General features: G+C 41.3%; 2 pseudogenes; one reads left to right on the top strand and one right to left on the bottom strand.

Moving 5' to 3' along the window:
• Positions 1-3,299: 3,299 nt before the first annotated feature.
• On the bottom strand, positions 3,300-3,419 carry LOC134967044 (5S ribosomal RNA; annotated as a pseudogene).
• Positions 3,420-10,511: 7,092 nt separating this feature from the next.
• Positions 10,512-10,631, top strand: LOC134968363 (5S ribosomal RNA; annotated as a pseudogene).
• The last annotated feature ends 254 nt before the right edge of the window (positions 10,632-10,885 follow it).

A 10,885-nucleotide genomic window follows, 5' to 3' on the forward strand; every position in this document is an offset into this window, starting at 1 on the left:
TCCTTGCCCGGTTGAGTGGGTGACGGAGGGTCTGACGACCAACATGTTACTTTTGGAGGTTTTCCCGATCATGGTGGCACTGAAGCTATGGTCTACCAGGCTGGAGAACAGAGAGGTAGTGTTTTGGTGTGAGAAATTGGCGCGGTGCATGCTTTCAATTGACAGTGCTCATCGCTTCTGGTCATGCGGGTTCTGGCGCAGATTGTCCTTTAGATGCTTAGAAAGTAACATTAATCTTAGGACGAGGCACGTGATAATGGGATTGCTGATGCTCTGTCATGCTTCGACTGGTTGTGCTTTAGAAGGCTGGTGCTGTGCGCTAACTCGTTAGGTGAGTGTTGCCCCTTATATGTATGGCAGGTTATCCGTCCGACATGGAGGGACTAGCTTACCGTTCGCTGGCCCCGGCAGCTTATGTGGCTTATCTGTCCACGTGGGAGCAGTGGAGCCAGTTTGATATGCAGGGGCGGTGGAGATAAGAGTTTACATTCTTTATTTGTTCCCTTTGTGTGGAGTTTATACTCATCGGGTAAGTCCAGATCCTATGTCGTCAAGTTACTTGTGGGCATATCCTATTTCCTTCATTTATGAGGGCAGCAGGATGTTACCAAATAATTTTTTCTTTCGCAGGTACTTAAGGGTTGGGCACGTTCTGCCCCCACCCTTCCAGGTAGGCGATTGCCCATCAACGGTCGTATGCTTTTACATTTATTTCGGTCATTGTTAGTAGTTTGCGCTTCGCATTTCGAGGTCTCGTTATTCATGTTGGCTTTTGCCGTGGCATTCCACAGGGCATTCAGGGTGGGCGAATTGATTGCCTCTGCGAGGTGGTTCACTTCGCTTTTACTGATGTTGCATGTGGTAATTCGCGAGGATGCTATTTGGTGTCAGGTGCAGTGGTCCAAGACTGACCCGGGTGGTAGAGTACATTGGGTATCCATGGGGGTCGCTGCTCGGATCGCAGGATTTGTCCTGTGACCTTGGTGGTGGCTTATGAGGGATTGTGTACGGATTCGATTGGTTCCTGACGGGTCGCCTTTAACCCGTTATCAATTTGACGGGTCGCCTTTAACCCGTTATCAATTTGGGTGGGTCTTGAAGTGCTGCATCCTCCACTTGGATCTATCTCCGGGTGTTTAGGGTACACATTCTTTCCGTATCAGTGCTGCTACAGCTGCTGCCGTGGTAGGGTGGTCCATAGATGATATCTGGGTGCTGGGCAGGTGGAGATCTGGGGTATTTTGTAAATACATCTGTCGTTGACCTGGTCTGCGCAACCTTGAGGAGTAGTCACTCGTCACCATTAGGTGGGGTCTTAAGGAACCTTTTGTTTACGATCAGTTTTAATTACTATTTCTGCCGGCTGATGGAAATTTGTGTTTTTTGCCTCAAGTCAAGTTAGGAGACCTGTTCCCTGCCCCTTTCCCTTCCTCTGGTCAGGATTAGGCTTGTTGCCCCTCACATGCCCTCTTTTGCTTAGTTGTTGCTTGCTTGGCTTTTTCTGCTTTGAGATTCATATGATTGGTTAGTTATTAATGTTGTTCATTCCTTTTCTACAGGTTTATGTTTAGACAAGCAATTTATTTGGGTGGTAGGTCACTCATGTGTATTGGGCTGCTCATTCATTGTTTGCAGCGGATGTTGCTAGGTATCGTGGAATTCATTGTGGAATGACATTTCTGCAGGATTTGGTGGTCGGACATTATCCCGCGTTTGGTTTGGCACGGCGCCGAGAGACCAGGTGCCATCAATTTGGTACGCTGAAGGGTTGATGCAGTTGTGGGCCGTGCTGTGGTGGCTAATGGTGGGCGTGTCATATCCCACCCGGACAACTCTTATAGAGATCACGCTCTGTTTAGGGCTGATGGTGTGCATCTCTCAGAGGAGGGTATGTCTAGGTTTGTTGATTACATTTTTAGGGGTATTCGATTGGTTTAGGGCTGGTTTTAGAGTATGGTGTTATAGTATGGTGGTGGCGCAGGTTTAGGAGAAACCTTTGAGTTGGCCGGTCTCATTATGTGTAATGCTGATAGGATAGGTACATTTTTCCCTGGGGGGCAGTTCAGTCATAGAGGAGTCTAGGCATGGACAACAGTGGTGGACCATAGGGCATCACTGGACCGGTGTGCCCTCCTTTCTCCTTCTACATGGCTAGACTGTCGCCTCAAGTCAATGCTGATGTGGGCCGATGGCCTCATCGGTTTGTGGTGTTGTCCCTGCAATGCTTGGGCAGTTGGCCCTGCCTTTGCGAGTCGGATGGGCAAGGAAGGTGGCAGTTGGCTCTTCCTTGCCTGTTGGGCAGTTGGCCCGGGTTCATAGTTAATGTTACCGTTTTTGCTTATGCTAGGCTGTTCTTATCCTGCCACCATACTTTAATTAGTTTTAAAACTTAAGTAGTTAGTTTAAACCCTTTCAATAAAAAGCTGACCCCATTTCATCGTAATTCCAGTGGTCCGTGTATTTATTTTAGATAAGTGTGTGTGCATGAAGTGTGAGTGCATTGGCCGTGGAGAGTTTATGAAAACAAAAAATCATGAATCGTGTATTTTAATTGCAGCTTTGCCTTTAATAGATTTTACATTTTATAACACTTAGGGGGAGATGTTTCAAACCACCTCAAAAGAACAAGTGGAGATGTTGACCATAGCAAATAATGAACTTCAAGCAATTATTAATGTATTAGGGGGGTAATTCCAAGTTGATCGCAGCAACAAATTTGTTAGCAGTTGGGCAAAACCATTTACACTGCAGGTGTGGCAGATATAACATTTGCAGAGAGAGTTAGATTTGGGTGGGGTGTGTTCAAACTGAAATCTAAATTGCAGTGTAAAAATAAAGCAGCCAGTATTTACCCTGCACAGAAACAAAATAACCCACCCAAATCTATCTCTCTCTGCACATGTTATATCTGCCCCTCCTGCAGTGCACATGGTTTTGCCCAACTACTAATAAAAGTGCTGCTGCGATCAACTCAGAATTAGGCCCTAGATTCGATAAAATGATAGGTAGACTGATTGGTTGCTATGGGCAACTTCTACACTTTCCGATTTAGGTTTGATATATCGCCCTACAAATCCCATTATTGGTTTTCAATACCACAATGAGAACCGGAAATCAATGTCTTTGGCCTAGTGGTTTTACTGAGATCACAATAGCACTTCTGTAAAGTATATGACCGTCATTTATTCTACAGCAATCCTATTCAGGAGTAGTTAGTCATAGAGAATTAAATCATGAGTCATACAGAACCGAGTGCTAATTGGTATTATTAGGGATCACTCTAGATCGGGCAGAAGAATTTTTTGCAGTACCAGGGTGTTCCAGGGTGGTCTCCCATCCGAGTACTGACCCTGCCCTCCACTGCTTGGCTTCCAAGATCAGACGAGATCGGGCATCTCCAGCGGGGTATGTCCGCAATTTTAATCTGCCCGTTCAGTCAATCCCAATACCCGTATTGCCATCGTGTGTAAGATATCTGGATCTCATGTCCATAGAAATGAAATTCTGGCAATATTGATCATATACAGTAATTAAGTACCAGGGCATCCACTATACAAGTGGGCAAAATTATGGTGAGAACAGTTAGCATATACAGGGATTTCTATGCAATGGTATCCGCTTTCATAGCTGGAAAAGGATGGTGATAATAAGGTGACAATTATAGCAATCCTATTGCTGTAATAATTATTGTGCAATCACAAATACATTAGCCTAAGATAATTTATATCACACGCACCAGAAATATTTCTCACTGTCTGTGAGCCTCTGAATCCTGATGTATTGGTAAAAGAGATTGTAATTTATACATCATGTCAGGGAGGCTAGAGTGAGAGAAAGAGAGCAGCAAAAAAACAGCTGAGGATATTCTTTGATATCCACAGTGGAAGACAATGCACACAGTTGAGTAGCAATTTGCTGCAGAGTTAGAACCAATATATAGCTGGGAAATTCTTTGTACAATTATCGGCCGTACTAAATATTATATCCTGGTTCGCTCCCAATGCCTATTTGGTACCATTCAGGTTCAAAAATCTCTTGGAGCAAATAAGAGTATCTATGAATGCTCAATAACGCTCATAGAGCTGTAAGATTGAAGCTGTCACTGGTAGGCATGTAAGAACAGTACATAAATTTGCTTCCACAATGTGCTGCTAATACACATAGGCAGCATCTATGTGTTTAAAGAAAAATAATAATAATAATAAATAGCTTGTTAAGGCTGAAAAAAATGCACAAAAGGAGGGAGAATGTTTATGGTGTATAGGGTATGTGTTCATACGATACCAGTCCCACAAGGTGCTGCCTATGGAGGATTGCCGCTGGTGAGTCCTGTTGGTAACGAGGCTCCAGAGGTGTAGTGTAACTGAAGCCGCGTGCTGACTTCAGTGCGGGAGGTGTGAAGAAATCGTCGGCTCTTTGGTGCTGCTAGCTGCCACATATAGCTGCTACTCTCCGGAGTGATGCAGCGTGTGATCGCGGTGTGTCTCCCTGCTCCCGACGGCTTGCCGCCGTTGCCCGGGTAACTGTCCTTGAGTTCCGGTTTGTTGCGATCACGTGTGCGCACCACGTGACCGCAGGAGTTGACGTACGTTTCGCAGTGTAGCTTGATTACAGAACGTAGTGTGATCAGTAAGAGCTTCTTATTTAAGGACGGTGCTAGACGTTGATTGGGTATTAAATTATGATGGACACTTTACTTAGCCTATCCTCTGGTCTATATAGGACATCAGTCAGAGTAAGGGAAAAGCAAGATGATCTGCACACCAATATATGTCCCAATTAATTGACATATTTTGGTAAATGTAATTGATAATAATATATGCCGATTTGACAATAGATTTAAATTTAACATTATCATAATTTTAATTAATAAAGATACATATTGAAGATAGAGGAATAGAGTATCATGTATTATAATCTAATTTGTTAAAGTTTTTTAAGGTTAATTAGCTTATGGGTGATATGGGGATATCAGTGTGTATGTGTAATTATGCTTATATATAAGATGCTAATAAGCAAGATAGCCATAAGTTATAAATTAAAATAAATATATATATATATATATATATATATATATATATAAATAATTATTAATATATAGATGATGAAATAAATATATAAATAAATATTTAAATATGATGGAATGAGCAATAGTAGGGTACTATAAGGGGCATATGGGAATGTGATAAGGAATGGGAAGAGAGGGGTATAAAGTACCCCTATTAAATGGAGAATTGATAATAGGAATGGGGGGGTGGGGGTTTGAAAAAGGAAGGGGGGGAAAGGGGGGAGGGGAATTTAGGGGGGGGGAGGGGGGGAAGGAAGTGGGAATGGGGTTAGGGGAAGGAAAGTGTGGGTATAGAGGGGTGGGGGGTGGGGGGGGAGTTAGGGGGTGGGGGGTGAGTTGTAGGTTGAAGGTTGTTTTGTATAAGGATGGAGATGGAGGGAGATTTGATGGGGAGTGGGTGAGATTAGTTAAGATGGGATAGAGTGGTGAAGTGTAAGTGATGATTGTATGGTAATACTAGTGATCTAAAAGATGGAAATGATAAATAACTTTGTGGATGTTGTGTACTATGTGTAATAAGTTGAGACGTAACAATTAGGAGGGTAGTAGGTGCAAGGGCTATAGGTATCTTAATGTTTGTATGAAATGATTAAAACCTACACGTCCATGATGAAGTGAGGTGGAGACATGATTAGTGGTGATATAGAATAAGGATTAAAGCATGTGTAAGAGTAATAATAATATTTAATAGTGTACTATTGTACTGGATATATATCAAATGGCATCTAGAATTATCAAATGGAAAGTGTGTGCAGTCAAAATAAAATTAAAATTAAATATAAATATATGAAAAATAAAATATGAAAAATGAAAAAATGAAAAAATGATGAAAAAAGTTCTTCATAGCTCCAATGATAAATTGATTAATTTAAAAAGACCCCGAAGTTGATATTTTCATTCATGCCAGCTGGATGTATGGTTCCCATCCTAAAGATCCATTCGCTTTCTTTCTTCAGGAGACTTTCAGTTAGATTTCCTCCTCGTATCCCAAGTCTGATCCTTTCTAGACCAAAGATTTGTAGCTCTTCATACCTGCTCCCGTGACAAGTGAAGAAGTGACGGGCAACTGATGTTAGTTGTTTCATCCTTTGCTTGTCCGTGATGGCATTACGTATGGATCCTATATGTTCTAGGATACGCTGTTTTAAGGGTCGTGTAGTCATACCGATATATTTCTGGTTACAGCTACAGATGAGGCAGTAGATGACACCCTTTGTTGACAGTTCATGTAGTCCGTAATTAGGACTGTATTTCCATATTTGTCCTCTACTTCTTTTATGGGGACAATGTATTTACAGGCTTTACATTTCCCGCAAGGGTATGTGCCTGTGATTAAATAGAGGTGAATACCTGCGCTGGCTGTACAAATGTTTGGTTATAATTAGTAGTAATTAATAACAATCAATAATAATTAAAGGGATGGTTTGTTCAATGTAAAAAATAACAATTTATTTATAAATCACATGGAGAGATCTAAAAGAAAAAGGAATTCCTATTACCACAAGGTGGCGATAAAACTTAAAAAGTCTTTCTCAGTATAAAACTTAGTGGATTTCACATTCTCCTGTATAAATGATTTTCATTCTTGAAGGCTAGGGCAACCTCCCCTTGTGCATTCACTGTGTTGAGTAAATAGTTACCAAATCCCCACGTTGTTAGACATCAGCATAGGAATGAGTCCATTTGTAGCTGTGGCGGTGGGTCCGACCTGTTTGTTTGGAGGTCCAGTGATGGGAGAGAAGTCCAAATTCTGCCAAAGGATGAATTGGGCTGTGCAGGCCAATTGGGAGAGTGAAATCCAATCTTATGAAGCAAGCTCAACGTGTTTCACTGGTGTAATCCAGCTTCCTCAGGAGCATTATGCTCCTGAGGAAGCTGGATTACACCAGTGAAACACGTTGAGCTTGCTTCATAAGATTGGATTTCACTCTCCCAATTGGCCTGCACAGCCCAATTCATCCTTTGGCAGAATTTGGACTTCTCTCCCATCACTGGACCTCCAAACAAACAGGTCGGACCCACCGCCACAGCTACAAATGGACTCATTCCTATGCTGATGTCTAACAACGTGGGGATTTGGTAACTATTTACTCAACACAGTGAATGCACAAGGGGAGGTTGCCCTAGCCTTCAAGAATGAAAATCATTTATACAGGAGAATGTGAAATCCACTAAGTTTTATACTGAGAAAGACTTTTTAAGTTTTATCGCCACCTTGTGGTAATAGGAATTCCTTTTTCTTTTAGATCTCTCCATGTGATTTATAAATAAATTGTTATTTTTTACATTGAACAAACCATCCCTTTAATTATTATTGATTGTTATTAATTACTACTAATTATAACCAAACATTTGTACAGCCAGCGCAGGTATTCACCTCTATTTACGACTTGTTGTTTTGAGGAATTGACCTTCCTCCTACCTGCTGCTGTTGGTTGCGCACCTGCATATTTATTTATTGCACTATGTGCCTGTGATTATTGGTTTATTGTCCGGGAATTTCTGAAAATGACTTCGTACTAGTTGGTCTTTTAAGTTTTTTGATCTGCGCCAGCTCATGGAAACTTTGGGACCAAGTTTCTTAGATAGAGTAGGGTCTATATGTAAAACATGCCAGTGCTTCTGTATTGCTTCGTTGACCTTTCTCCATTCTTGGCAGAAGTTTCCAACGAAGCGAATGGTATTTTCAGACTTTTTTTCTTCTTTTTGTTCCTTGAAGATAATGTCTTCTCTCTTGATGGTTTTAACAAATTTTGATGCTTTTTTTACAGAGGTATTGCTGTATCCTCTATTGCAGAGTCTTTGTGCCAGATCTGTATTAAGAAGTTTTTATTGTCCGAGCAGTTTCTACGCAGGCGAAGAAATTCCCCTTTCGGTATATTTTCTATCGTCGGGGGAAAATGAGAACTTGTTTGATGTAACAGTGTATTGGTCGCAGTGCTTTTGCGGTATAGATTCGTGGCGATCATTCCCTCTGGATTTTTATAGATCATCAAGTCCAGGAATGGTACTTCCATTTGACTTATAGTGTGGGTGAGGCGGATGTTAAGGTCATTCTTATTCAGATGTTTGATGAATTGATGCAGTAATTGTAAATCCCCTTCCCAAATCATAAGGATGTCGTCTATGTACCTATTCCACATAATGACATGAGTTGTAAAATTGTCATTATGATCTTTGAAGACAAATTCTTTTTCCCACCATCCAAGGAATATGTTTGCATATGTGGGTGCACAAGCAGCCCCCATAGCTGTGCCTCTTGTTTGGAGGTAAAATTGATTGTTGAATGTAAAAAAGTTGTAATGCAGAACAAAATGGAGTAGTTTAATGAGGAAATCATGAAAGTCCTCTTTACCTTCGTTGTGTAGAAAATATTCTACTGCCATCAACCCATCCTTGTGGCTAATAGAGGTATACAGTGCCTCGACATCTAAGGTTACTAGGTATTGGTTGTCTTCTAACCTTAGATCGTGTATTTTCTTGAGTATGTCTGTTGTGTCCTGGACATACGAGGGAAGGTCTAAAACAAAATGTCTCAGGTGTAAATCGAGAAAAATACTTGCCTTCTCCGTTAATCCCCCTATGCCGGACACTATTGGTTTACCAGGGGGGGTCTTTATGTCTTTGTGTATCTTTGGTAACATGTAGAATGTAGGAATTCTGGGATTCTGTGTCTGTAAGTAGTTATATTCCTGCTTGGTGATTGTACCCTGTGCTTGCGATTGGTTGATAATTCTTTCGTAGATAATTTTGTAATTCTGTAATGGATTGAGTAAAATTCTTTTATAGCAATCAGTGGTAGTAAGCTGTCGCTGTGCTTCCTTGATGTAATCTATTTTGGGCCAGATGACAATATTTCCCCCTTTATCAGAGGGCTTTATGATCACATATTGCCATGTCTGAATTTCTCTTATAGCCATCCTTTCTTGCGAGGTTAGATTGGACTGGCCCCGGTATCTTTTTTTATTGAGATGAATTAGATCGAATTCTTTGGCAACCAATTTCATGAAGACCTGTAGCTCCGGGCATAGATGTTCTTGAGGAAAGTACGTAGACTTCTTTTTGCAGATGGGTCTGGTGGAGGATTCAGCTCCAAGCCTAGGATTTTGTTCCTGTTCTAATTCTTGTAGTGCGTTTAGAGCATCCTGTTCAATCTGAGATAAACTCGAGGATTCTGAGTCCAAGAGTGTATGCGAAGTGAGAGGTTGGGTTGGTATATCCTCTTCTATATTGGTCTCGGCTATCGATGGAGTAGTTTCTTTCTCGGTATAAATTTTTGTGAGTAACAACTTTCTTCCAAAAAGTTTAAGATCCTTTTCCCACTTAAATCTATCAAAGTGTTCTGTAGGGCAAAAGGTCAAACCTTTATTAAGTATGGATTCCTGTATGGATGTGAGTTCATGTTCTGAGAGATTGATGATCTTCAATTTGGAATCTCCATTATCCCCAGTTGCTGTTACCATCGATCCTGTTGGTTTTGTCTCTTGTACGTGTTGCGAGTCAGTGGTGGTGAGGAATCCCATTGTGATGGTCCCCTTCTTCTTCTTGCTCCCCCGCCTTGTCTTCCTCCTCTTTGTCTGCCTCTTCCTCCTCGGGGATCCCCTAAAAAAGTGGCCGTATTCTGAGGATTAACAGATATATCGCTTCTAGGGTTTGCGTATCTTTCTGTGGTATAATCCGGAATATCCTCTGCTCCTGACGTCTCAGCCTCTGAAGACGAGTATTGACCTGTGTATCTGGGGGGGTCTTTTTTCCAGGATGTTTTTTGCCATCTAAAGATTTTCCCGGACACAAAGTCTCTTTTGTCTCTGATTTTTGAACCTGAATGGTACCAAATAGGCATTGGGAGCGAACCAGGATATAATATTTAGTACGGCCGATAATTGTACAAAGAATTTCCCAGCTATATATTGGTTCTAACTCTGCACCAAATTGCTACTCAACTGTGTGCATTGTCTTCCACTGTGGATATCAAAGGATATCCTCAGCTGTTTTTTTGCTGCTCTCTTTCTCTCACTCTAGCCTCTCTGACATGATGTATAAATTACAATCTCTTTTACCAATACATCAGGATTCAGAGGCTCACAGACAGTGAGAAATATTTCTGGTGCGTGTGATATAAATTATCTTAGGCTAATGTATTTGTGATTGCACAATAATTATTACAGCAATAGGATTGCTATAATTGTCACCTTATTATCACCATCCTTTTCCGGCTATGGAAGCGGATACCATTGCATAGAAATCCCTGTATATGCTAACTGTTCTCACCATAATTTTGCCCACTTGTATAGTGGATGCCCTGGTACTTAATTACTGTATATGATCAATATTGCCAGAATTTCATTTCTATGGACATGAGATCCAGATATCTTACACACGATTGACTCAGATCATTACTGTGGCAATACGGGTATTGGGATTGACTGAACGGGCAGATTAAAATTGCGGACATACCCCGCTGGAGATGCCCGATCTCGTCTGATCTTGGAAGCCAAGCAGTGGAGGGCCGGGTCAGTACTCGGATGGGAGACCACCCTGGAACACCCTGGTACTGCAAAAAATTCTTCTGCCCGATCTAGAGTGATCCCTAATAATACCAATTAGCACTCGGTTCTGTATGACTCATGATTTAATTCTCTACGACTAACTAATCCTGAATAGGATTGCTGTAGAATAAATGACGGTCATATACTTTACAGAAGTGCTATTGTGATCTCAGTAAAACCACTAGGCCAAAGACATTGATTTCCGGTTCTCATTGTGGTATTGAAAACCAATCTAATTATATAGAATATAGTGCTATATTTTCGCGTA

Source organism: Pseudophryne corroboree, chromosome 10 (genome assembly GCF_028390025.1).
Source record: "Pseudophryne corroboree isolate aPseCor3 chromosome 10, aPseCor3.hap2, whole genome shotgun sequence".
NCBI classification, from domain to species: Eukaryota; Metazoa; Chordata; class Amphibia; order Anura; family Myobatrachidae; genus Pseudophryne; species Pseudophryne corroboree.